Raw genomic sequence first — 7035 nt, 5'->3', positions numbered from 1 at the left:
CAAAGGACCATAAATCTTTCGCAGAACTTTTCTCTCGAAAACTCGCAACGTCGACTCATCGGTTGTTGTCATCGTCCAAGCCTCTGCACCATATAGCAGGACGGGAATTATGAGCGACTTATAGAGTTTGGTTTTTGTTTGTCGAGAGAGGACTTTACTTTTCAATTGCCTACTCAGTCCGAAGTAGCACCTGTTGGCAAGAGTAATCCTGCGTTGGATTCCCAGGCTGACGAAATTATCTACAACTTCAAAGTTATGACTGTCAACAGTGACGTGAGAGCCAAGTCGCGACTGTTTGTTTGATGATAAGAGATATTTCGTCTTGCCCTCGTTCACTGCCAGACCCATTTGCTTTGCTTCCTCATTCAGTCTGGAGAAAGTAGAACTAACGGCGCGGGTGTTGAGGCCAATGATATCAATATCATCGGCATACGCCAGCAGCTGTACACTTTTATAAAAGATTGTACCTGCTCGATTATGTTCTGCAGCTCGAATAATTTTCTTCAGCAGCAGATTGAAGAAATCGCACTATAGAGAGTCGCCTTGTTTGAAACCTCGTTTGGTATCGAACGGCTCGGGGAGGTCCTTCCCGATCCTGACGGAGCTTTTCACGCTTCTCAACGTCAGTTTACACAGCCGTATTAGTTTTGCGGGGATACCAAATTCAGACATCGTGGCATAAAGGCAGCTCCTTTTCGTGCTGTCGATTCTCCTTTCACGGGTCTTTTCCAAGATTTGGCGCATTGTGAATATCTGGTCCGTTGTTGATTTACCAGGTCTAAAGCCACACTGATAAGGTCCAATCAGTTGACAAATAACCATACTTCGGGCTCCGGCGAAGTCGATCAGCCTCAACCCATTCGGGGATGTTTCCTCGTGGAGGCTGAATTTATCGACCGTAGTGCCAAATATACCTTCTTTGCCCACCCTGGCGTTGATGTTGCCAAGCACGATTTTTACATCGTGGCGGGCGCATCTCTCATAAGTGCGTGCATCTCCCACCACGAATCCAACACCAACCTTACGCTCCTTTATAAGGCAACTGTAGTAAATGCCACAAGGACCTACTCTTCTCTGTCCTTGTCCCGTCCATCGCATTTCTTGGACGGCGGTGATGTCAGCCTTTGTTTTTACGAGGACATCAACCAGCTGGGCAGCGGCACCTTCCCAATTAAGGGACCGGACATTCCAGGTTCATGCCCTCAATTCGTAGTCCTTATTTCGTTTGCCATGGTCGTCATCAAAAGGGGGGTCTCTCATCCGATAGATTTTTCATTGGGGGTGTTTTTTTACGTGGCGGGTCCCAAACCCAGCGCACAACGCTATGTTTCGCCTTCTCACTTTAGCTCACCTTCAAACGGATGTTCTTAGGCTACCCAGAGGATACTTGGTCAAAGACCGGAAGTCGTGAACTGCTTCAGTCATATGTAAAAGAATCGTTTCTGGCCATTCCCAAGTGAATGGCGATCAGAGAACTTTCCTCACTTGCGTGAACTTCTACACATGACTCCAGCCTCCAAGTAACAGCTACCGAAAAAACTAACTCCGAAAAAATATTGCAATTTCAATTAGCATTGAAAAGCACTCGGCTAAAACAACACCCGTTACACAATTATAAATTCTTTCGAAGGAAACCTCAAGATCGAGACTGAGTTTGTTCATCTACACCAGGCTGAAAACTTGGTCGGTGATAGCAACCCCAGTTGTCTGAGCTAGATCTTTGAATGCAAACACTTAGCTAGTTAGTTTCAACTGAGGTAATTCGTATAAGATTCCAAAGGGAGCCGAGTTAGTGCAAAGGCAGCAATGTAAGTCACGAGTGATAAGTATGAATATATTCAGTTAGTTGTTTGGTGTCAGGCAAATAAGCAGGAGGAGAACAAGTTATACTGCCTAGCTAAGAAACAGGAACGCAAAGAAAGTGTAGGCGACATTAATGGGTTGAGTTGGTGGAACATTTATTGTTTATGTGGCAAGCGGGACAGGAAGGTATCAAAGCACGCATCCCAATCACATCGGCTAACAGTTGATTCAACCGTTGTTCGAGGCCTGTGAGGCAGTTTCCGTTACGTAACGTGCTAAATGTAATGACCTAAATCCTTGTACTTCAATGAATTTCATCTAGCTGAGCGCAAACGAAAATTGCCAGTCGTGCTTACAATTGGAATTAATACAGACGGAGCGAAGGCTACGTCAGTGCGAAAGGTAGTATCGGCATCCATTCAACGGCGTTGGAGGGGCGTTATTGTACCCCGAAAAATAGTTAATGGCAATTCGAACTCCGACGGTAATGTTGAAATGTCTCCACCTACATACATATTTTTAATCATTTGTGGTGGCTATGGTAAGCTATGCAACGCGGCGAGGCAACAACCAGCACACGATTGCATGCGCGCTCCGCTGATTTGGCTCATGTCAGTGTCGTACGTCTGAAATAGACGCACGTTGATGACGGTGGCATGGCATGGCACGTCATGTCTAAATGACCAAATTGACGGCTGATGGCTAACGGCTATTGTTGAAATGTCGAATTTCATAGATACCTAGTTAGCTGGATGCTGCTAATAATATTATCACTTTTGGCATTGTTATGTGTCGCCTAGTGAGTTTAGATATTGCGGGTTTTGAGCTGTTAATTTTTTAAGGAAAATTGTCAAATCTTCATAAATTCCATCATAATCCAGAAATTGCTGTACTCGAATCTGGTATTTTCTGTGTCATCAAAAGATTTAGTATCTTCAGAAATAAAATGATCCAAACAGGAGTCCCCGAGTCCCAAAGATTTCAGAAACTTTTTTACCCCCTTGAGCGACAAGAACATCCGAACTTTTTCTTAACGTATTCTATTTACCAGGTTGTTCAATAAGTTTTATTGTTTGATAATCGAAACACAATTATATGATTCAATTACGATTCACTTTATTATTCAGTATAATTTCCCTGATTATTATTACATTTGCACCTATGCTCCTCCAATCTGTGGATCCCATCCCTGAAGTGAGACTCCAGGAGGTTTGCAAAATACGCTTCAACAGCCGTTATGATCTCTTCATTTTGTGAAAAACGCTTGCAACGCATAGATTTTTTGAGAAACTAATAGAAGTCGCTGGGGGCCAAATTAAGTGAATACGGTGGATTTTCCTACAATTCGAACTTTAATTCATGGATTTTAGCCACTGACAAAATGTTCTTGCGACACGGTGCATTGTCCTGATGCAAAAGGATTTTTTCTTCTGCAAACCGGGTATTTTTTCACGATTTTTTTTCTTTCAACTTATCCAAAAGGTTGAAATAATATTCAGAATTAATTGTTGTACCAGTTTGCAAGTAATCCACAACACCAATTCCTCTTGCATCCCAAAACACTGATGCCATAACCCATTCGGCCCATTTCCGGACACGAACTCGTTTCGCAGCCGAACACACCACTCTTTAGCCTCTTGTTTTATTCAGGATCATGGTGATATCCCCAAGTCTTATTTATAGTGATGAATCGATGCACAAAATTCACTTTATGCAGAGTCTCTATAGTATATATATGTATAGTATATATATGTATGTGTATGTGCGCAGATCAGTTGAGATATTCGTACAACGCTAATGTTCTTCGAAGGGTTACTGTTATTTCCAATTTAATTGGAAAATTTGTTCCGTATGGCAGTATGGTGAATAGCAGATTTTTTTTACAAAATCCATTCCATATAATACGTACAAAGAAGAGAAAAAGAGAGTGAAAGCCGAGTGTGGTATTCGCCTAGTAGTGTTGATGTGCGTTATAATAAAAGGTTAGAAATGCAAAGGCAAACAGAAAGAAAGAAATCAAATAGTTATAAAAAAATAAGAATAAAAATAGGATGAACGAAACCCCAACTAATTCAAATTGAATTAGATTTTTAGAATTTATTCTATTATTCTTAGAAAAATGTGTGTCTGTAGAAAATCACAATGGGGATATGGATGAATAAAACTTCGGGTTTACGTTCATATCCTGTTGTGGGAGTATGACAATACCTTAGGCCAAGGTGTCGAGGTACATTTCTCTACGCATATCAGCTCTTCGTACGAGTGACCAACTCTTTCCGGAACAAAAATAAATACAACAAAGAAAAACATACTGAAAAAAACTTGACGATTAACGCTTTGACTAGGATGATTTTGAAAACAGGGTATGAATGACATAGATGGGAACTCCCTCTTACCAAGCACCTTACAGGATACATTTGTGGCGATAGACGTCAGATTACCGAGCCTAGATTTATACTAGGTACTCGATTCAATAAAATTAGTTATGGATTTGTAAGCAAATTTAAGTTTGAACACTGATACCGATAATGAATTTAGGCGCGCTAATTCACGACCTTTTGCTCGTATTTGGCTCCCTCAAAATAAGATCATACCTGGCTGATCAGTCAATAGTTATCGAAAGTGGATAATAAAATCAGTATCTGCGCAGGGTTGAATATCCAAGGGGACAAAGCGGCTGACGAAGAACACAGAAATTGATGAAACAGATGTCTGCAGCATTCGAAAAGTGCTACAAGCAATCTGACAACCATCTTATTTTGGAGGAGCGTCAACATTAGTTTTATTCAAGTGAACTGGGTGAAAAAGAACGCGATCAAAGAGCTGAATGGCAGTAGTTTTAACATGTCTTACAGAGGAAGGTAAACCAAGGAAATGCATTATCATCAATAAAGATACAACCGAGTTTCTTGATTCTACTTAGTATGTACAGTAGTGAGAATGGAAGAAGAAAGAGGTAACTTCTTTCTTGACGTGCCACCAGTATTTATGAATTCTTTAAGTTCACTGGCATTTCCACTCCACGTGTTTTCCTACAGAAACGTTTTCCACATTTCCTATGAATGCCCAGCTGTATTACAAGCCCAACACAAAAAACTCGGGACCCATCAGGCATCAAACCTTAGCTTTTTTTTGGCATTTTTGGGTTTAAGGTACAAATAATTTCCGTAAAAATAGTCTGCTTATGTTCGTTTGTTCTTTTCTCGATGCTCCACATTCTATTCTTATCAATAGTTTTTTTAATTTTGCTTTTTACTGCCTTGCATTATTTTCACATTGCTTGTCCTATTTCCATCTTATTTTTCTTTATCTATTATTTTTATCATATTGTCGTCTGTCCCTTTTATGTTGCGGCTACTTTCTACTGCAATTTAAGCTCTCATGTGCACATAGAGAGTGACTCTACATGATTGCACAACAGTGAACGGCAAACGGAGTCGTGAAGCCTGCGACTTGTACATTTCAAAGAAGCCAGCAACATAACAATATTTGGCACGTACACAAAACAACACAGCTGTTCATTTTGTATGTACACAGTTTCGTAGTTTGTCGTTCTGCATAATTTGGTTAAATTTTTTCAAATTAAATAAAACATGCACAACGAGGAATATTTGAGGCCGATTGTTAATATTATGCGTATTATAAATACGGTACATGAAGTGTTCCAGAAGCTTCATAGAAACTACTAAAGGTAACGGGTTTGCCTGGTTAACATACACGCCAAGAAGAAGGATTTTATAAAACTTGTATTAAGCAGCTTCAAGAAAAGGATGAGGAGGATTTTTTAAAAGCAACACGGATAACGCGTTGCTAATTCTAATTTATTGTTGTCATTATTAAAGCAACGACTAGATCGTTTTTCGAATAGAAAAGAATATCAGCCCGATACTCGTTTGTCGGTAACATTAATGTAAGTGATTGTAAAATAATTATTATACTGGTATACTTCAGCGCTTAAAAATTTCAACTTCTTGGCATAAAGATGTAATTTTAATGTGATTTTTTTGGACTTTAAAACTTCGGAAAATAATATAAGTATGAAACATGTGACGCTTTTTGGATGAATTACTTGATGTATATTTATCACCGCCAAACTCACGCGAACTTAGAGGAATTGGAAACAAATTTTATATAGAGACTGGCATGCCGAATTACTTGGGAGCTATAGATGGGAAGCTCATTCATATAACAAGCTCAAGAAACAGTGGATCTTTGTGCCACAATAACAAGAAAACGTTTAGCATTATAAAGGGTGATTTTTTAAGAGCTTGATAACTTTTTTAAAAAAAAAAACGCATAAAATTTGCAAAATCTCATCGGTTCTTTATTTGAAACGTTAGATTGGTTCATGACATTTACTTTTTGAAGATAATTTCATTTAAATGTTGACCGCGGCTGCGTCTTAGGTGGTCCATTCGGAAAGTCCAATTTTGGGCAACTTTTTCGAGCATTTCGGCCGGAATAGCCCGAATTTCTTCGGAAATGTTGTCTTCCAAAGCTGGAATAGTTGCTGGCTTATTTCTGTAGACTTTAGACTTGACGTAGCCCCACAAAAAATAGTCTAAAGGCGTTAAATCGCATGATCTTGGTGGCCAACTTACGGGTCCATTTCTTGAGATGAATTGTTGTCCGAAGTTTTCCCTCAAAATGGCCATAGAATCGCGAGCTGTGTGGCATGTAGCGCCATCTTGTTGAAACCACATGTCAACCAAGTTCAGTTCTTCCATTTTTGGCAACAAAAAGTTTGTTAGCATCGAACGATAGCGATCGCCATTCACCGTAACGTTGCGTCCAACAGCATCTTTGAAAAAATACGGTCCAATGATTCCACCAGCGTACAAACCACACCAAACAGTGCATTTTTCGGGATGCATGGGCAGTTCTTGAACGGCTTCTGGTTGCTCTTCACCCCAAATGCGGCAATTTTGCTTATTTACGTAGCCATTCAACCAGAAATGAGCCTCATCGCTGAACAAAATTTGTCGATAAACACATTTCGAACCGAACACTGATTTTGGTAATAAAATTCAATGATTTGCAAGCGTTGCTCGTTAGTAAGTCTATTCATGATGAAATGTCAAAGCATACTGAGCATCTTTCTCTTTGACACCATGTCTGAAATCCCACGTGATCTGTCAAATACTAATGCATGAAAATCCTAACCTCAAAAAAATCACCCGTTATTAGTGGCAATGTGTGATGCTAGTTACGTGTTCACATATGTATATAGAT

Source organism: Bactrocera dorsalis, chromosome 3, assembly GCF_023373825.1.
Source record: "Bactrocera dorsalis isolate Fly_Bdor chromosome 3, ASM2337382v1, whole genome shotgun sequence".
Taxonomy (NCBI): domain Eukaryota; kingdom Metazoa; phylum Arthropoda; class Insecta; order Diptera; family Tephritidae; genus Bactrocera; species Bactrocera dorsalis.
Note: the sequence above shows the minus strand (reverse complement) of the source record.